This window comes from Amblyraja radiata, chromosome 5 (assembly GCF_010909765.2).
Source record: "Amblyraja radiata isolate CabotCenter1 chromosome 5, sAmbRad1.1.pri, whole genome shotgun sequence".
In the NCBI taxonomy this organism is placed as follows: Eukaryota; Metazoa; Chordata; class Chondrichthyes; order Rajiformes; family Rajidae; genus Amblyraja; species Amblyraja radiata.
The window spans coordinates 16,769,689-16,791,587 of record NC_045960.1 but is presented as its reverse complement, the minus strand read 5'-3'; the positions used below and the strand labels follow the sequence as shown (position 1 = coordinate 16,791,587).

General features: G+C 46.4%; 1 protein-coding gene across 1 annotated transcript in view; it reads right to left on the bottom strand.

Annotated features, from left to right (window-relative positions):
• The window catches only part of myom2 (myomesin 2), a 115,418-nt gene extending 107,820 nt beyond the window's left edge, over positions 1-7,598 (bottom strand). The window contains 1 exon segment of the mRNA XM_033020675.1: positions 7,372-7,598. The gene's annotated coding sequence lies outside the window, so the exon portion shown is untranslated.
• Between the last annotated feature and the right edge of the window lie 14,301 nt (positions 7,599-21,899).

Genomic DNA, 21,899 nt, shown 5'->3' with positions numbered 1-21,899 from the left:
CGAGGGGGAAAAGATTTAATAGGAATCTGAGAGGTAACTTTTTCCACACAAAGGGTGGTGGGTGTATGGAACAAGGTGCCAGAGGAGGTAGTTGAGGCAGGGACTATTACAACGTTTAAGCAACAGTTAGACAGGTACATGGATAGGTCCGGTTTAGAGGGATATGGTCCAAACGCAAGCAGGTGGGACGGTGTGGGCCGAAGGACCCGTTTCCGCGCTGCAAGACTCGATGACTATCCTTCTTCGGACTGAACAGTCCAGGAGCGCCACCTATTCACATTCTCCACAGATGCAGTCTGACGCGCAGAGTTACTCCAGCACTTTGCGGTGGGGTGGAAGGTAGGTCTTTATTTTGCGGTGGGGTGGGAGGTAGGTGGGAGAACAAGAGCAGCCAGTGTTGGCAGTGGTAGAGGGCATACACTGGACTTTCCCCATTGCTACCACTCGCGGCGACTCAGTTTGTCAAACATAACCCTCTTTAGAAATGAGCATTCTACAAGAACATGCCCTGACCTAGACGCGTGAATCAAGATTCCTTCTACAAGGTCTTTCTCCGCTCGGTTCGCAGTCTTGTTCACTCTTACCCTGCCTGCCACACTGCCCATTGCAGTCTAGTTGCAAATAAAAATTACAGCGCGAGGTCCCTGAAAATTCAACAGTTCAGAAAACGGTGAGGGGCGGCACGGCGGTAGTGTTGCTGCCTCACAGCGCCAGAGACCCGGGTTCAATCCCGACTACGGCTGCTGTCTGCACGGAGTTTGCACGTTATCCCTGTGACCACGTGGGCTTCCCCTCGCATCCCAACAACGTGCGGGTTTGTAGGTTGAATGGCTTCTGTAAAATTGGCCCTAGTGTAGGGAGTGGATGAGAAAGTGGAATAACATAGAACTGTTGTGAACAGGCGATTTCGGCATGGACTTAGTGGGCCGAAGGGCCTGTTGCCATGCTGTAGCTCTAAAAAAAAAGAATTTTGCTGCAAATACTCCCATGAGGTTGTTAGAGACAAGGCGAGAGAACTCGCAAATGGATACGGGAACGTTCAGAATACATCAGAACGACACAGCGAACTTCATATTAAAATGTCTGAAGGGTTCAACTAGATCTCCATGGATGCTGCCTGACCCGCTGAGGTACAAAAATACATGAAAGTACTGGAATAAGCCAGCATCTGCAGTTCCTAGTTTCATATTAATGGTTACTGCCTGGCCCTCAGAGTTCCTCCAGCACTTTAATATATACAATATATATAACCAATATCTTCCTTGTGCTTTTATATTAAAGCCATTGTGTTTAAACTGAAGCGATCCAAGTACATGTTTGTAAATTGATGAGGGGAAATAAAGCCAATTTCGATTAGTACCAGAATACGAAAATATACATTGAGGCAGTTGGGAATTTGAGACAAAGAACGGCAGATGCAGGATTGAGCGAAAACACAATAGTCGTCGAGTGATACACAGCGGGAAAACAGGCCCCACAGCCCAGCTTGACCATACCGACCAACATGTCCCTGCTGCACCAGTCCCACCTGCCTACATTTAGCCCATATCTCTCTAAACCTATCCATCATGTACCTGTATAAATGTTTCTTGAACGTTGTGATGGTACCTGCCTCGACTACCTCCTCCGGTAGTTTGTTCCACACACCCAAAAAAAGTGTCAAAAAAGTTACCCTTCAGATTCCTATGAAATATTTCCTCCCCTCCAGCATAATCTAGACGGAACTCATTGGGCCAGGCAGCATCCGTGGAGGGAATAGACAGGTCAGGGAATGGGGACCCTTCACACAATGAGACTTGTTTGCTCGCCTCCAGGAAGAAGAACAAAAGACAAGAGTGGGGCATAGGGCATCCTCTTGGGTAAGGGTCGGGGTAAAGCGGAATGAAACTGCCTCTTTCGCGGTCACCATTGGCAATTCCCACCCGCGCCTGGGAGTTTCACTGAAACCCCGAGACCGGCCTTCATTCTGCGGTGGAGTTAGTCGGCTCCTCAATTGTCAACCGACTGAAGGCACTGCAAGCGTGGATTGAATTGACGCAAGGGGAACGTGCAAACTCCACACAGACAGCGCACGAGGTCAGGATGGAACCCGGGTCTCTGGCGCAGTGAAGCAGCAGCTCTACCAGCTGTGCCGCCCTGAGACCCAACTTTCCAAACTTCGGGCAATAACAAAGTCTTTGCAGTTAATGAAACATTAGTTTCCCACTGATAAAGGACCAGCTAGTTTGTGGGGAACATCAGCTCGCACCAGAATGACAAATACCCCCCCCACCAACCCCAAAGACATTTATACTTTCAGTCTGATGACGGGTTCGACCCGAAACTTCACCTATTCCGTTTCTCCAGAGATGCTGCCTGACCCGCTGAGTTACTCCAGAATGACAATCTTTGGACAATGCCACCGGCCGTTTTGGAAGCAAATGCCGTTTCCCTCCATAGATGCTGCCTGGCCCACTGAGTTCCTCCAGCACTTCGGCGTTTGCTCAAGATTCCAGCATCTGCAGTTCCTTTCGACTCCCCTCTTAACTTTTGCGGGCCGGCCTGAGACTCCGGGCTATGAAAGCCTCCCGCACCAAATGTGGCACCGTGGAGCAAAGATCCTATAGCGAGCTCAAGACAACTCCCACCGCCCTCTCTCTACTCGAGTCATCCATCTATCCCCCCCCACCTCCCACAACTCACCCCCCCCCCCCCCCCCCCACTAGCCCCCCCCCACCACTACTCCCCCCCACTACTCCCCCACACACCACTCACACTCACCCCCCAGCTCCCAGGAAGGTCCGCAGGGGTTAACCCGAGCTCTTTCTTCTCACTAGTTACCTCTGTCTTCGCAAGCAGTGTTTTATTCTTAGACGGGGTTACATTGGAGACACCAAAAGCGTTGATAGTTTTTTTTTTGCTCAAGAAAAAACCCCAGTGCGTGGTCTTTCTCTTCCACTCCGCGCAAACACACATGTTGCCAGCTGCCTCCAACCAAACCACTTTAACCACAGGGCGAGTGATCGTGGACAATCGGCCCAGGTGTCCGGGATTGTGCAGATTAATCTAATCATCGCTCGTCTGCAGATCCCACCGCAGCGGCAGCCTCGCACACATTGCAATGCAAATCTAGACTAATAATAGTCATGCAGCACGGGAAAAGGCCCTTCGGCCCAACTCGTCCATGTCTACCCAGATGTCCCCTCTAAACTACTCCCATTTCCCCATGTTTATCCCACATCGCTCTAAACCTTTCCTATTCATGAATCTGCTTAAGTGTCTTTTGAACAGTCTGAAGAAGGGTCTCCAAACGATACGTCAACCTACCCTTCTCTTCTCCAGAGAAGCCGACTGACCTAGCATTTTGTGTCTATCTTTGGTGTAAACCAGTGTTTGCAGTTCCTCCCTGCACCATTCTTATTTCGTTAGTTGGTTTATTGTCACGCTGCATACCGAGGTATATAATCAAAGGCCTTTGTCCAGGTGACATTTATAACTCTTAGACTGGTACATGGATAGAAAAGGTTTGGAGTTTAGTTTACTTCAGCTTAGTTGAGCTTATTGTCACGTGTACCAAGGTACAGTGAAAAGCTTTTGTTGCACGCTAACCTGTCATGGGGCAGGCAAAGTCAGGTGGAACTGGCTTAGTTAGGCAACTTGGTCAGCAAGTTGGGCAGAAGATAGACATAAAACGCTGGAGTAACTCAGTGGGACAGGCAGCATCCCTGGAGAGAAGGGATGGGTGACGTTTCGGGTCGAGACCCTTCTTCTGACTGGGGTCTCGACCCATTCCTTCTCTCCAGAGATGCCGCCTGTCCCACTGAGTTACTCCAGCATTTTGTGTCTATCTTTGGTTTAAACCATCATCGGCAGTTCCTTCCTACACAAGTTGGGCAGTGGGGTCTGTGTCCATGCTGTACAGCTCCATCGCTCTATGGCTAGCTTCCCTTACTTCATATTTGCATGTTCTACTAATTAATAGGGGTTGCGCTGTTTATGCCTGCTGAGAGTCGGTGTAGATAGACACAAAGTGCTGGAGCAACTCAGCGGGTGTGGGTGTATCCGTCTGAGGATTCCCTCATCTACCAGTTTTGGATTATACATTCTCAGAGCCTGTGGATCATCCATCCTTGGGCGGCACGGTGGCGCAACGGTAGAGTTGCTGCGATTCTGACTCCGGGTGCTGTCTGCACGGAGTTTGTACTTTCTCCCTGTGACCGCGTGGGGTTTCTCCGGGAGCTCCGGTTTTCCTCCCACATTCCAAAGACGTGCAAGTCCACAGGTTCATTGGCATCGGTACAATTGTAAACTATCCCGAGTGTGTGAAGGATAGTGTTAGTGTGCGGGGATCGCTGGTCGGCGCGGACTCGGTTGGGCAAAATGTCTCAAAGAGGAAACTCTCAAAGAAACTCAAAAATAAGCACCAAGAAAATGGAAAATTTACTCGGAGGTGGGAAGGCGGTTTCGAAGCAGCATGGAAACAAGCCCTTCTGCTCACCGTGTCCGCGCTGACCAGCGATCACCTGTCCTACACACAAGTGACAATTTACAATTAATCTACAAACTTGTACGTCTTTGGAGTGTGGGAGAAAACCGGAGCTCCCGGAGAAAACCCATGTGGTCACGGGAAGAACGTGCAAACTCCGTAGAGACAGTACCCGTAGTCGGGATCGAACTCAGATTTCTGGCGCTGTGAGGCAGTAACTCTACCGCTGCGCCACCGTGCCGCCCATTCTTGGAAGTTGCCTTTCTGGGGCTTTCTAGTTGTACAGCACAGCATTCCATTCTCTTTCTTAAGGCTATTGACACGATTTGGGATACAGAAGCCAGAACATCTCATTCTGCTCCACTCTAGGTCGGGACATAACATTGGAGGGCTACGAGGCAAGGATCGAGAAGGTTACGGACCAAATGTGGGCGAAAGGAACAAATACAGAGAAGTATGAAGGTTGACACCTTAGTTCAATATGATTGCAACTCCATGACTATAATGGCCAAGGCAGGAAGAACAATCATTATCTCCAAAGCAAATTGATAGCCCATGGGACTACACATCACGACCAATGCCCCAAAACAACAGGCCAGTCTACAACTGTAATGGCCGGGGTGGGAGATTGCAACCTTCATGTGGTCCACTCTGTTCCAACTAAATGCAATCAAGCCGACGTGCACAAACAAGATCAAATAGAACAAGTTGACCTACACACTAATAGAAACAACGTAATCCCTGCTCAGGGATCTCCGCTTAGGCTGTGTACGCCATACGCAAGAAGACGTGTAATGACCAATGTGGATGTGTGCCGGTGCATCTCACCCACACCCACTGAACACAACACTGACCCAAACATCTCTTCCAGGTGTATAAAGACCATAACTTCATGTCCACACACACAGCTTTAGCTCCACCACAACTCAAGTACAAGCAATGACACCCCTCAGTCCAAAATACACGAGTCCTACCGGTTTATATAACAGTTTTTAACATAATTTAACATTATATATACACCTAAAACAAAAGGTATATCTATATTTAAAATGATTATTAACATTTTAAAACAATTGTTAACAATTAACATTTTGTTTAAACTATTTGTTTTATATATTAGTTTTTAAACACAATAGTTTATTTTTAAAAATGTTGATAGTTGTTATATAAATAGACTTGGGGGAAATTATTTTGGTCTTTGCACCATTATTGTTTTTATATATATAATAGGTTTTTAATTGTTTTAATGGTTATTAATTGTTATATATGTTATAGTGTATATATAACAATAATAATGCAAAGACAAAATCAATGCCCCCCAGATGCTGGTTAATACCAAAGATACACACAAAATGCTGGAGTAACTCAGCGGGTCACGCAACATCTCTGGAGAAAATGATAGGGAACTTTCCGAGTGGGGAAAAAGTCTGAAAAGGGGTCCCGACCCAAAACGTCACCTATTCTATTTTCTCCACAGATGCTGCCTGACCCGCTGAGTTACTCCAGTACTTTGGGTCTGTTTCCCACGTCTATGTAGTTGGGATGAGACGGAAGCAATGTGAACGTTTTCCACCAATACTGGAAGGGGTGAACTGAGGAAGGGGCTGTTTTTACACAATTTTATACACAGCGAGGAGAACGGGAGCGTTCATGGTAGCGGCGTAGCCCGAAATATACACAGATATTAACACCAGCTGGTGTGAATGATTGGAGACCCAGAACTACAGTTTAACACCAACCCCTCTCCCGCCGCTCCCAAATACCAAACACTAATAGGAACAACGTAATCCCTGCTCAGGGACCTCCGCCAAAACATCCTTCAATTCTATAACAACAGAAGATAGACACAAAATGCTGGAGTAACTCAGCGGGTCAGGCAGCATCTCTGGAAAAATAAAGTGATGTGTGACGTTTCGGGTCGGAATGCCTTCTGCAGGGTCTCGTCCTGAAACGTCACTTGTTACTTCTTTCCAGAGATGCTGCCTGACCCACTGAGTTACTCCAGCTTTTTGTGTCTATCTTCTACCGATCAGTTAGTTCCCTGTTTCTCGCGGTTCCACGCCCACACCACCGCTTGTGTGGCGCCGTCAGCCAAACTCAGTCGCCCTACTTTGCCCCGGGTTTGGTTTTGGCGACCACGGTACTTGGGGCTCCGATTCGCCCCCCCATCCCCGCCCCCCGATGCCACAGTTTCTCCACTCATGGGCAAGAGGCAAGACGGAGTGCCTTCAAATATTATTTTTAGCCAACCGCGACAAGCACTCGGAATTCGGAGCAGCTTCTCGATTAGATCTACTGGGAGAACTCGTACACGTTGTCAACGTCAAAGTCAAGTGTGTGTTGTATGTAAGGGAAGTTGCAACAGGTCCAAATGCATTTCTAACAGAGCAATGTATCATTAATTCAAGCCGCTAACCTGGCAACAAATTAAACGGGCGGGTGGGGGGGGGGGGGGGGGGGTGGTAGTAGGGTCAGATAACTAATCGATGCTAACTGCCACAGGCTCGGATTTAGAGTCAAAGAGTCATATAGTGTGGAAACAGGCCCTTCGGCCCAACTTGCTCATACTGACCAACATGTCTCATCTACAGCAGTCCCACCTGCCTGCGTTTGGCCCATATCCCTCTAAAGCTGTCCTATCCATGTATCCGTCCAACTGTTTCTTAAACGTTGTGATAGTCCCTGCCTCAACTACCTCCCCCGGCAGCTCGTCCCATGCACCCATTAATCTCTATGAAAGAAGCGGCGTCTTGTAGCGGGGGGGGGCTACCGAGATACCCAGTACCTTCGGGACGGAGGGAGGCGAAAGAGGTGCGGAAGTTTCTCCCAAACCTTGCTCTCCTCCACTTCGGGGTTGCCCGCGATATCACCGACCTTCCCTCGCCGCTCGCAAAGTAAAGACTCACCGAAATATGTGGAGGAGGGAGAGGGGAGAAAAAAGTGGAAAGATGCAGGTCGCGAGATCGATCCGTCGGCTCGGCCGCGATGGTCTCCGGCTGACAAAAACAGAAATTAGACTGGGTGTCGGAATGCCCGTTCAGCTAGCGCTCCCTTTTAAGGCGAGGAGCGCCGTTATATATAGAAGCGCCGCTCGTCTTACGCCGGGTCGGTACAATATTCGGATCCGTATTTCCCCACTAAATACAACACAGACCCACTACATTAATATGTTGTAGAGTTAGACGGCCAGCTTTCAAACACAGGTACATATTGCTACACTTGATCCAGCCTCTCTAACATTGTGCATTGAATGTAAAAAGCGACCTGCATCCCGGGCTAGTAATTTAGCGCTCGCTTCCCATCTCCCACCTTAGCTCAGCTGGATATTTCTTGACCCCCGGGGAGGGGGGGGGGGGGGGTCACCTCTTAATCACCTTTAATTTGCCCGGAGGGCTCTCGGCGTTCTCAGTAACGACGTCAATGTTTGTAGAACACCCCACAGCCTTGATCCATTTCCCTGCCAACACCTCCGGCTGGGAAATAGAGCTGTTTCGAAGCTGACTTTATACCGAGGGTTATTTGGTCAAATACTAAAGGGAAAGAGATGTTGTTTTTGGTACGCCTGTCCTCTTTAGGGACAGTCTATGTACGGTGGGGCGGGGGAGGGGGAGTGGGGGAGAAAGTTGCTGATTGAGCCGATGTTAAATAAAGTAAGGAACAGTGGCGATCATCTTACACGCGCGATCCGGTTTCCCAAGGAACATGGCCAAGACGTCAGAGGCAGGCCTGGGCGCTGCTTTAAGCCCCACAACTGCCTCAAGGCGCCCTCCCCCGTTGCTCTGGGTGCAGAAACCCTTCCTCCTCTACCAGCCACCCGCCCTGGGCATCTACCAAGCTTCAGCGCTCCATCAACTCTCCACAAAGCCGCCCAGCGCCACTGCTACGCTTTTACCCTTGTGGCAAGCAGTTAATCAACAAGGGACAATTGGGGGGGAGGATGCTGGTTAACACTGAAGACAGGCACAGAGTGGGCCATTGAGTCATACAGCGTGGAAACAGGCCCTTCGGCCCAACTTGCCTATGTTGACCAACATGTCCCATCTACAGTAGTCCCACCTGCCTATGTTTGGTCCATATCCCTCTAAACCTACCCCATCCATCTACATGTCCAAATGTTTCTTAAACGTTGCCATAGTCCCTGCCTCAACTACCTCATCCGGCAAGTCGATCCATACACCCACCGACCTCCTTCTTATCTTCTCCCCTCATCTTAAACCTATGTCATCTGCTTCTTGGTTCCCCTACTCTGGGCAAGAGACTCTGTGCGTCTATCTGACGTATTCCTCTCATCATTTTGTATAATGGAGTAACTCCGTGCTGGAGTAACTAAACGAGTCAGGCAGTATCTATGGAGAGAAGGGATAGGTGGCGTTTCGGGTCGAGCCCCTTCTTCAGACTGAGAGTCGGGGGAGAGGGAAACTAGAGGTGTGAAATGGTATAAAAAACAAATGAATGAAAGATATGCAAAAGGGCAGATCAAAGCCGGCAACGAGGATCAGAGAAAGATGGAGCCCACAATGGTCCATTGTTGGCTATGGAGTAGATAGGACGAGTGGATACAAAGAGTGACGCAAGGCGCCAGTGAAACGAGATGAACGACTAGGGTGGGGAAGCTCAGTCTGAAGATGAGCAGCGCAGTGACACAGCTGGTGAAGTTGCTGCCTCACAGCACCAGAGACCCGGGTTCGATCCTGACCTCGGATGCTGTCTGTGCTAAGTTTGCATGTTCACCCTGTGATCAGGTTTCCTCCCACGTCCCAAAGATGTACGGGTTTGTAGTTTGATTGGCCCTCTGTAAATTGCCCCTGGTGTGGTGGAAGTGGACGTGAACGTGGTTCTAACATAGATCCTGTGTGAACGGGTGATCGATGGTCGGCGTGAATAAGTGGGCCGAAGGGCCGGTTTCTATGCTGTATCTCTAAACCGAAAGGAACGCGACCTGAAACGTCGCCCATCTATTTCCCTCCACGGATGCCTCCTGATCAGCTGAGTTCCTCCAGCACATTGCGCTTTGGATTATATTCAAGGAGTTTTGTAATTTTGGCTGAAACAATGGATTTTAAATAAAGCTTTCTCCCCCTTACTACAACCAGTGTGAAGAAGGGTCCCATCCCGAAACGTGGTCGGTCTATTTCCCTCCACAGATGCTGCCTGTTCCACTGAGTTACTCTAACATTACATACAGTATGTTTGTATTTTGTAAACCAGCGTCTGCAGTTGCTTGCGTCTAGATTTTAAATAGAGCTAGGGCAGAATACCTTTTTAAGTTTTAAGTGTTTGTAGTTGCGTTCGACTATTCACAGAGTGCGTCAAGCAGTGAATCAAATCTGCATGTGTGATATGCCTGGATCCCTTCATCGGCTTGTACTACCATCGGGTCGGCACTGTTCTTCAGACTGGCTAGAAACAAGTTTGAGGAAGGGTCTGGACCTTCTATGTTCTCCAGAGATGCTGCCTGACCCGTTGAGTTCCTCCGACACTTTGTGTCCTTTTTCTCTGGTTTTATTTGTTTACTTTAGACAACGGCTGATGTATTCTCCACGACACAGAAAGTCTCGAGTGTGCCGCTCTCCAATGTGCTGCGGGTAGACACATACCATCCCCACGGCATAGCCCAGACCATCACGCAAAGCAACCTCCCATCCATTGACTCCATCCACACGTCACGTCTTCAGGGGTTGGACAGGCTAGATGCAGGAAGATTGTTCCCGATGTTGGGGAAGTCCAGAACACGGGATGAGAAAAACATTTTCACGCAGAGTGGTGGATCTCTGGAACTCTCTGCCACAGAGGGTAGTCGAGGCCAGTTCATTGGCTATATTTAAGAGGGAGTTAGATGTGGCCCCTGTGGCTAAAGGGATCAGGGGGTATGGAGAGAAGGCAGGTACAGGATACTGAGTTGGATGATCAGCCATGATCATATTGAATGGCGGTGCAGGCTCGAAGGACCGAATGGCCTACTCCTGCACCTATTTTCCATGTTTCTATGTTTCACGCTGCCTCGACAAAGCCAGCAGGATAATCAAGGACCAGTCTCACACCTATCACTCCCTCTTCTCCCCTCTCCTAAGAGAGACGTACAGAAGTGTGAAAGTTTATTTCGAGCTCTTATCAGGCAACTGGACCCTCCTAATGTCAGCTAGAGAGCGGCCCTGACCTCCCATCGACCTCGTTGGAGACATCCGAACTAATTGGACTTCATTTGACTTGAATCTTGCGCTAAGTATTGTCCCCTAGGTCTATAACCTGTACAGCAAGGACGGCTCGCTTGTAATCATGTATGGCCTTTTCGTTGACTGGGTAGCAGGCAAACACAATCTTTTCACTGTGCCTCAGTACACATGATAATATAAACTAAACTAAGGGACTGGTCGCTGGAATCGGTCGGAACAAAAAGGAGAGCAGCTGGAGGAACTCAGCAAGTCAGGCAGCATCTGTGGATGGAAATGGGCAGACGATGTCCAATCGAGATGAAGGGCATCGACCCAGAATTTTATTACTATAAACTTTACTTACAGCGTGGAAACAGGTCCCTCAGCCCACTGAGTCCGCGCCGACCAGCGATCAGCCCTCACACTAGCACTATTCTACACATTAGGGGCAATATACAGTGTACAGAAGCCAATTAAACTGCAAACCTGCTCGTTGTTGGAGTGTGGGAGTGAACCAGAGCGCCCGGAGAGAGTCCACACGGTCACAGGGAGAAGGTACAAACTTCATACACAGCAACTCTACCGCTGCGCCACAGTGCTGCCCCTTCCATTTCTCTCCAAAGATGCTGCCTGACTTGCTAAATATTCTTTCCATAAGCTAGGATACTGTCCCGTTCACCTCTTCCCCATTGGTATATGGGCCACAATAAACTAAGTTGTGGCACGGTGGCGCAGCGGTAGAGTTGCTGCCTCACAGCTCCAGAGACCCAGGTTCGATGCTGAATGTGGATGCTGTCTGTGTAGAGTTTGTATGTTCTCCCCGTGACCTTCGTGGGGTTTCTCCGGGATCTCCGGCTCCCTCCCACACTCTAAAGACGTACAGGATTGTAGGCTAATTGGCTTGGTATAATTGTAAATCATCCCTAGTTTTTGGTGTCCCTGCATGATAGTGTTAATGTGCGGGGATCACTGGTTGGTGCCGACTCGGAGGACCGAAGGGCCTGTTTCTGCACTGTATCTCTAAACTAAAACTAAGCAGTTCATCCAGCTCTGCGGTGACAATACCAGTCCTTGTATAAGGCGTATTCCTTTGTTCCATGCCATGGCCCCCCCTCAGCCATGGCCAACAGGTCTCCGAACGCATCTGTTCCACCTCACACATGTCTATTCGTACCCTGGGATCGTGGGTCAGCATGCCTGGATCAAGATGGCGGTGGAGTGGGCCGCTGGAGGCCCTGCAGCAGCCTGAGGTTGAATTAGATCAGGCACCCTCTACAAGTGGCCAAGCTCACAGTTCGGGCGCGGCCTGCAGAGCAGCAGTGGATGGTGGACATCATGGCATGACCAAGTTGGCCCATGCAACACCAACCCAGTACCGCTGCCATTTAGGGTCAAGTTAAGACTCTTAACATTTGGACTTAAGGTGTACAAAATGGTGCCATTTGTGGCAGAGACGGAGAAATTGGGAGTAGGTGTATTGTGTCCTTGCAAGAGGCAGGCGGAGAGAAGATGTAGTCAAGATAGTTGTGGGAGTCGGTGCTTTTGTAGCAGATGTCAGTCGATAGTCTATTCCCTGTGATGGAGACAGAAAGGTCGAGAAAGGGGGGAGAGGTGTCAGAGATAGTTAATTTCAGGACAGGGTGGAGTTAGTGATCGAGTTGATGAAATAATAGTGCTGAAAAAAGCTCCACAGTCCACGCCGACCAGCAATTACCCCAGCAATACACTAGCACTATCCTACACACTAGGGATAATTTACAATCTTTACCAAAGCCAATTAACCTACCAACCTGCACATCTTTGGAATGTGGGATGAAACCGGAGCACCAGTGAAGTCCCAGGTGATCACAGGGACAGTGTACAAACACCATTCTTAGTCAGGATCGAACCCGGGTCTCAGGCATTGTAGGGCAGGTACTCGGCCACTGTGCGGTTCTGCATGGTTGCAGTGGTCACTGTAGTGGAGAAAGAGTTGGGGTCTTTGCACATGAGTTGGTGGTAAAAATGGACAACCTTCCATCAGCCTTTAGTCCAAACTGGATCAGCTGATCAGCTAAAATAGTTGAATTCAGTTTTTCAGTACAACAGCTGTGGTGTGTCACGATTAAGGTGATGGTCAGAAGTTTCTTCTGTATGTTGGTCAGAAGGTGGAATAGTCTTTCAAAGAGAGCTGCAGAAGCACAAGTCTTTGGAATTGTACACAACCCGTTTGCATGCCTCATTGAGCGGAGTGGAGATGAAATGGCCTGGCCTCCTAATATTGCAGTGTTCGTGCAGCTAACCACTGATTTCTTCATGGATCAAGGAGACAAGAGTGACCACTGCACCACCCAGTGGAAACATTGTTCAATGCTTCAATGCGTAGGGAGGAACTGCAGATGCTGGTTTAAACCAAAGGCAAACACAAAAAGCTGGAGTAACTCAGCAGGTCAGGCAGCATTTCTGGAGAAAAGGAATAGGTGACGTTTTGGGTCGAGACCCGAAGAAGGGTCTGAGGAAGGACTTTTGCATAAGGACTCATGTGTCTGTTTCTATACACTCTGCGATTGTACTTACCTATGGCGATAATCTTACATGATCTGTATGCAAAAGAATTTCACTGTACCATGGTACACGTGACAGTCAAGAACCGTTGAACCATTGACAGACACAAAAAATGAGTAACTCAGTGGGTCAGGCAGCATCTCTGGAGGTGTTTCTTTAGATCGAGATGCTTCTTCAGACCCTTCTTTGGGTCTCGATCCAAAACATCACTTATTCCTTGTTAAAATACAGGTGAACTGGTCTTAACTGGTAGGTCTTTGGCTTTTAGTTTAGAGATACAGTGTAGAAACAGGGCCTTCAGCCCACTGAGACCAACGATCGCTAGCACTACCCTACACCTTGGGGACAATTTACAATGTGTACCGATGCCAATGAACCTACAAACTTGTATGTTGTTGGAGTGTGGGAGGAAACCAGTGGAAGTCATAATGTAAAGATTAAATGTAACCAGTGACCTAGTTTGTTTATATTTATTGACATCTGTCGACATTTTAAGAATTTACAACTGGAATTGGCCATGGGATGGCCTGTGGGTATGAGCTGTTGTCTGTGCTTGTTTTATACATATATGGATAACTTGGGAAAATGGAAGTTTGTGCAAAGGAAAAATTGTATTAAATACTTAATCATAGTCATAGAGTCATACAACTTTCAACAGGCCCTTCGGCCCAACGCCCACATGTCCCATGTACACTAGTCCCACCTGTCTACGTTTGGCCCATATCGCTCTAACCCTGTCCTATCCATGTACCTGTCCAAATGTTTCTTAAATGTTGCAATAATACCTGCCTCAACTACCTCCTCTGTCAGTTCGTTCCATACCATTCTATGCCTGAAAAAGGTACTCCTCAGATTTCTATTAAATACCTCAAAGCATCACCCCCAACTGATTGCTGGCATGAAAAGATTTCTATTAGTTGTATTTCTCCATTACATAGAAGACTACAGGACAGGAACAGGCTCTTCAGCCCACATTGTCCGTGCTGAACATGTGATCCACCTCCCCCCGTTCCCTACATATCCATGTGCCGATCTAAAAGCCTGATGCCCCAGTCACGCTTGCCTCCACTAACTATTAGTGCATGAGGCACCCCTTGGCAGCACATTCCAGGCATCCACCACTCTCTGCATCAGGAAAACACCCACCCACAGCTCCTTCAAAACTTGCCCCTTTCACCATAACACTACGCCCTCTAGACTTTGACATTTCCACCTCAGGAAAAAGGTCTCCCCAATGTCCCTCATCATTTTATATACTTCTATCAAGACTCCCTTCAGCCTCAATGTCCCTGAGAAACCAATCCAAAGTTTGTCCATCCTCTCAGGCAGCACAATGGGGCAGCTGGTAGAGCTGCTATCTTGCAGCGCCAGAGACACATGTTCCATACTGACCTCGGGTTCTGTCCGTGTGGAGTTTACATGTTCTCCTTGTGACTGCCTGGGTTTCCTCCAGGTGCTCCGGTTTCCCCAAAGACGTGCCAGGTTTGTAGGTTAGTCGGTCTCTGTAAATTACTCCTAAAAAGATTAGTCATTTCAAACAGTTGTTGTACATTCTTTCATTGACCAATTGTATTATGTATTAGAAACAGAGAGCTGCAGACGTGGGTTTATACCAAAGAGAGGCACGAGGTGCTGGAGTAACTCAGCAGATCCTAAGTCAGGTCAGTCAGTGTAACCGGGAGGCAGCTGGATACGTCGGAGGCGAGGAGCGAGGGCTGGTAGGAGGGTGAACCGGGGTAATGCCTCCAGCGTATTCAATGTCGGCTGCATGAGGCGCCCCCGGGCACAAAGATGGCAAGGAGAGGGGAGGGACGGCGGTTCGCGGGAACTGCTCCAGTACATCGAGCACGCGGGCCGAAGGGACTTTGGATAATGGCGCCAAAAATGGCAGTACCTGCATGTGTAATATATGCAAAATGAATTTTGCTGTGCACAAACAAGGCAACAATGAACCATTGGTCAGGCAGCATCTCTGGAGAGAAAGGGTAGTACTTTAATTCATTCTAATATCTTAAAAATTGTTTTTTGGATAATTCAATCATCAGCAACAGCAAAAGGGGAAATCTTTTAGGACCGAGATGAGAAAAACATTTTTCACAGAGAGTCGTGAATCTGTGGAATTCTCTGCCACAGAAGGTAGTTGAGGCCAGTTCATTGGCTATATTTAAGAGGGAGTTAGATGTGGCCCTTGTGGCTAAAGGGATCAGGGGGTATGGAGAGAAGGCAGGTACAGGATACTGAGTTGGATGATCAGCCATGATCATATTGAATGGCGGTGCAGGCTCGAAGGGCCAAATGGCCCACTCCTGCACCTATTTTCTATGTTTCTATGACATTAATGATGTTTAATTTTGCGTGATCCGGTGTGAAACACGAGCATTAATTTACTGCTCCACTGGGCACGAGCGTGTCTGTCTGCTAATGATAATGGATAATGGTAGACCCCTGGGGCTTTACATTCATGAGATTAATGCTCAGAATCTTTACTGAAGAACAGGACGCAAGGCTGGAGAGCAAGAGCAAATCATGCAACTTCAGAACCAAATATACACGTATCACAGTAGCGTGATATTCTCTTTGGCCTCTGCCAGCCTTCCAGTTAGACTGCAGTTGTGTGTTACCACATTTAAGTGTCAAAGAGTCAAAGACTCTTCATTACTAGTTCTATTGTCATCTAACATTAACGTGTGATGAGCACTAGGCCTGTACTCGCTGGAGTTTAGAAGGATGAGGTGGGACCTCACTGAAACTTATTGAATAGTTAAAGGCCTGGATAGAATGGATACGGAGAGGATGTTTCCACTAGTGGGAGAGTCTAGGAACAGAGTGCACAGCCTCAGAATAAAAGGACGTATCCTTAGATGAGGAGGAATTTCTTTAGTGAGAATCTGTGGAATTCACTGCCACAGACGGCAGTACAGGCCAAGTCATTAGGTATTTTTAAGGCAAAAATTGGCAGATTCTTAATTAGTACGGGCATCAAGGGTTATGGGGCACGAGGTGAATGGGGTTGAGAAGGAAAGATAGATCAGCCATGACTGAATGGTGGAGTAGACATGATGGGCTGAATGGCCTAAATCTGCTCCTATGACATGGATTGATGATTGATGTAATTTTGAGATTCACCTAAAAAGGCAAAAGATATCGATTCTTTATGATTTTTGATTATGATTTTTCTTCTTCCAATGTGTAAAAAGATTAGATCAACATGTCATTTTGGTTTGGAAAAAGAGGCTACTTTTCGGATCCAAATGCTGAGAGAATCAATGTGCCAGGGAAGAGCCTTTGTCAGGTCATTTGTTGCGTGAAGCTCCCACATCCAACATAATCTGCATAATCTCATCAAACATCATGAAAAATTGCCAGATATATTTAAGCTCTTTATTACAATTTCACTGCAGTTACAGCGTATTGGTTGTATTAAACTTTACAATGTTCATGAAATGTTAATAAATACACCGATGAACAATTACAAATGCTAGTCGTGCCGTGCAGCAGTATCTGTAAACTCTATGAGATGGTAAAATCAGCATCTTCCAATTAAAGTCAACATCTTCCAATATGTTGTGGATTATTGACGTGATCCAAGTGGTTTATCAAGGGGCCACAAAGTCTTTTGAGGATAAAAAGGAAACCAAGAGTTATCAAAGTAAACCGCTGCAGATATCTTCCATATACAGCGCATGCCAACATTCCCTTATTAATGTTTTTGCAATGTGCTGGGCCCACGTTAAATCAAGGAAAGTTTAATCGGCATCAATAATCCTCGGCTGGCAGCTGCTGGTTCACCTATGTTTTACATCGGCTGATGCTTTGAACGGGCGATAGCAACGTACTAGTTCAATGCAGAAGGACCAGAAGAAATTGAAGCAACATGGATCAGTCTTTTCCTCTTCCAGCCTTCAAAAGTATCGCCCTGGCTGTTCCACCAACCCCGAGGCAGGTTCACGTTTCCAGCTTCAAGATCACTTTTTGCAGTTTGGTTGTTCTTTATCTCAGCGGACTAAAAGAAGTTCGATCATCAAAAATATCGTATAAATGTTTCTATTCCGTCACTTAGAAAAGTCCAGAAATGAAAAATATTTTAGGCATCGTGGTCAGAATTATCCAGCATCACACCATACAGTAAAGCTGAACGACGTGAATGCATACGGCTCAAGTCCAGGCATTTACCTCTACCTGCATGCTGAGGCTTATAGATTGAAATCTGAATCACCTGGTACTACATGCAATTGTTTGCAGGGACAGTGCCATAGAACAAAGACATGCTGGATATCTACATACGTCAACTGGTAGTACAGAGTCACAATTATACCGCTCGACTCAAGTGCTAACATTTGCCTCCCATACGCACGTCCTCCCAATATGTCACCTTGTGCCGCTGCAGACTTTCTTCCATCTTAGGGTTTAACAGCTTATGTACAACATTTAGAATAATGCGCAGTTCCGATTGTGCGATCAGGCAAGACTGTAACATTGTTGGCACCTTTCAATCCCGTGACAACTCATTTTGTTTCGTTTTAATTTTCATTCCAAATTCCAAATTCAAATGCAGTCTCATACCATTTCAAGCAGGGTGCAAGGCCACCATATTGTTTAGAGATACAGCGCGGAACCAGGCCCTTCAGCTCACCGAGACAGCGCCAAACAGCGATCCCCACGTACACTAGCCCTTTACCGAATCTTCACCGAAGTTAATTCACCTACAACCCCAAACGTCCTTGGAGTGTGGGAAGGAACCTGAGCACCCAGAGAAAACCCACGCGGTCACAGGGAGAATGTACAAACTCCGTACAGATAGCACTTGTAGTCAGGATCAAACGCAAGTCTCTGGCGCTGTGAGGCAGCAACTCTACCACTGAGCCACCATGCTGCCATTTAACATTCAATAATATCTGTATCCAACAGCTCCCATTTACAGGTAAAAAGTGGTCATTAACTCTTTTCTACGAAACTGTGCGTCCCATCACTTTTTTCTCCAGAGATGCTGCCTGTCCCGCCGAGTTACTCCAACAGTCGGACCTTTCTTCAGACTGAGAGTAGAGGGTCAGCCTCTCTGAACTGGTCTGTGCCATCAGGGTTTATCAGAGGGTAACGAATTATTGGCTTGGAACTGGTGGGGGGCATATTATATTTTAGTAAAGCTTTCTCCACATGGTAGAACAAAAACATTGTTTTGGTTCACAGGAAGATCGTTAACCCTGAAACTAACTTACACACAACTGCTCTCAACATTGTTTGCAGTCTTATATATATATCATAATGACAATGATCGCTGATCCACAAGTTTTGGAAGCGTATCAGTGATGTCTCCAAAACGGGGGATTTATTCTTTGAATCATTGGCTTGGATTGAACTGTAGCTACTGTTCAACACAGGATCTATCTCAGCCCTGTTGATGGTCTCTGCTCTACAGCAGGATAACTGGTCCTCCTTGCACAGGTGAGCTTGGATTTAAAGTCACACCGACATCATTTGTTCTGTCATTAAGGCAGCATCATTTGGTTAGCTGGTAACTTATTTGGATCTAAAAGATCAAGTGAGAATGATCCCAGGAATGTTAACATATGATGAGCGTTTGACGGCACCGTGCCTGTACTCGCTGGAGTTTAGAAGGATGGGTTTTGAAACTTACCGAATTGTGAAAGGTTTGGACAGAGTGGATGTGGAGAGGATGTTTCCACTAGTGGGAGAGTCTAGGACCAGAGGGCACAGCCTCAGAATAAAAGGATGTACCTTTAGAAAGATGAGGTGAAATTTTGTTAATCAGAGAGTGGTGAATCTGTGGAATTCATTGCCACATACAGCTGTGGAGGCCAAGTCAATGGATATTTTTAAGGCGGAGATTTACAGATTCTTGATTAATATGGGTATCAGAGGTTATGAGGAGAAGGCAGGAGAGTGGGGTGGAGAGGGAAAGAAAGATAAGTCATGATTGAATGGCAGAGTAGACATGATGGCCAAATTGCCCAATGCTGCTCCTTGAACATTAAAAGCTAATTTACAATGATTATCAATGTGGATCTGTTAGAAACAGATTGCTTGTCTAAAAAATAAATGACATCAAGTTAGATGTTGCTTTATCTGTCAAACTATATAAAACCTAGATCATTTTTAGATAGTTTTGATGGAGAAAACAAAATACACGAGATGCAATTGGACAAATTGCTAAACAGTAATACTGTGAAGTACTTTCCATTGAAGTAAATTATAATTTGAAACAGGAAACCCACACCAAACAGATTAGGTAAAATGGGTGCCTGCAAGGCTTATGTTGTTGGAATGTGGAAAAATGAAGATGTTACAAACTACTGAAAACAGATACTCCTTCAATATCAGACACAAAGAGCTGGAGTAACTCAGCGGGTCAGGCAGTATCTCTGGAGAAAATGGATAGGTGACATTTCAGGCCGGGACCTTTCTTCAGACTATTTTATTACTATTGTATTCCTAGACACTATTTCAAAATAGTTTTCCGGGAATCACAGTAAGACCATATTTCATTTTTCCGATGGTTCCCCACACAGCCTTGGTTTATCCAACGTATATGTGGCACGGTGGCGCAGCGATAAAGTCGCTGCCTTACAGCATCAGAGACTGGATTTGATCCTGACTACAGGTGCTCTCTGTACGGAGTTTGTATGTTCTCCCCGTGACCACATGGGTTTTCTCCGGGTGCTCCAGCTTTCTCTCACACTCCAAAGACGTACAGGTTTGTAGATTAATTGGCTTCAGTAAAGATCGTAAATTGTCCCTAGTGTGTGTAGGATAGTGTTAGTGTGCGGGTATCGCTGGTCAGCATGGACTCAGTGGGCTGAAAGGCCTGTTTCCGCGGTGTATCTCTAAACTAAACTAAATGAATGGTTAACTCTCTACTTCGACATCCGCAAGCAAGAGTTCTTGATTGTCTGCTTTTAAACAAGGCATCGCTTGAATCTGTAATACAGACATGTTGCTCTTGGATACAGAACACGTTGCAACTGCTACTGGTTTCCCAGCCACTAGACTGGACAAAAAGGATAGTCACTGGTCTGTGTCACTGCCTGCTGCTGCCTTAATCTGAGCCTTCAACTCAGCTGAAGATTTCAATGCATACAACAATGAACACTGCCTTGTCAACAGAGAGAAGCATCAACTGTTCCATTGTATTTAGCAAAATAAAAACCAACACAATGAAGATAAAATTATCATTTTTTTTCAATGCTGAATGATGAAATATTAAATGGGGCAGTGAAAGACAAGATCAAAGTATAAATGCCATAATACCTGAGCCAATTGGCAACGGTGAGATTTAAGCTAGTATAACAATAAATAGTGATTACTTTGTAAAAAATAAATTTAAGTATCAAAATATGATATTTGACCTTTAAAAAGCTTCAGTACAAATGGCTGTTTATGTCACAAGATTCTTCACTGCAGAACAATCACCGTATTTGATTTTGTAGAGGAAGTAGTTCAGAGACTTGCACACAGGATATCAAGAGTTTTGTAAACAAATAGAAAATAGGAAATACAGGACATTTCCTAGGAAACTGCTGTTATTTTTGGAGTTTTGAAATTGCCAAAATCTGGGTATTGAATGCTTCCACTGTAGTTAACATAAAGTATAGAATAGTTGCTCTCCATTTTAAGCAGTAATGCCTTCATCTGTATCAGTTAGTTTCATTTAGTTTAGAGAAACAATGTGGCCCATCGAGTCCGCACAGACCATGATCACCCATACACCCAGGGACAATTTACAGAAGCTAATTAATCTACAAACCTGCACGTCATTGGAGTGTGTGAGGAGACTGGAGCACCCGGAGAAAACCCACATGGTCATGGGGAGAACGTACAAACTCCATACAGACAGCACCCATGGTCAGGCTTGAACCCGTGTCTCTGGTGCTGTGAGGCAGCAACTCTACTGCAGTGCCACCGTGCCGGCCTCTTGAATTCCACTTAGAAACATAGAAAAGAGGTGCAGGAGGAGGCCATTCGGCCCTTCGAGCCAGCACCGCCATTCATTGTGATCATGGCTGATCGTCCCCTATCAATAACCCGTGCCTAACTTCTCCCCATATCCCTTGACTCCACCAGCCCCTAGAGCTCTATCTAACTCTCTCTTAAATCCATCCAGTGACTTGGCCTCCACTGCCCTCTGTGGCAGGGAATTCCATAAATTCACAACTCTGTGGTTGAAAAAGTTTTTTCTCACCTCAGTGTTAAATGACCTCCCCTTTAGTCTAAGACTGGACTCGCCCAACATTGGGAACATTTTTCCTGCATCTAGCTTGTCCAGTCCTTTTATAATTTTATATGATTCTATAAGATACCCCCTCATCCTTCTAAACTCCAGTGAATACATTCCTAGTCTTTTCAATCTTTCCTCATATGACAGTCCCGCCAAAAGTCCTAATGTTTCAAGTATCAGAAATTCATGAAGCATAAACTAGAATAAATGTTAATATTCCAACAATCTGAAACATACCAGGTTTACTTACAATTCCTTTTTAAAACAAAACATTATCCCTCAAAGATCTTTGTTACTGCAAACTTCAGAATATTCAGTTTCCCAAACATACGATAGAACATGACAGCAATGGACTGTACGGCATCTGAGGCAATAATCAGACCGGCATTTATAATGTGAACAATAAATCTGTATAAACTTCCTTAGAAGTGTTCTCCCAATGGCCTGCACAAGTTCTGGTATCTGACAATCTCTCACTAAAGTTGAGACTTTAGATATACAGCGT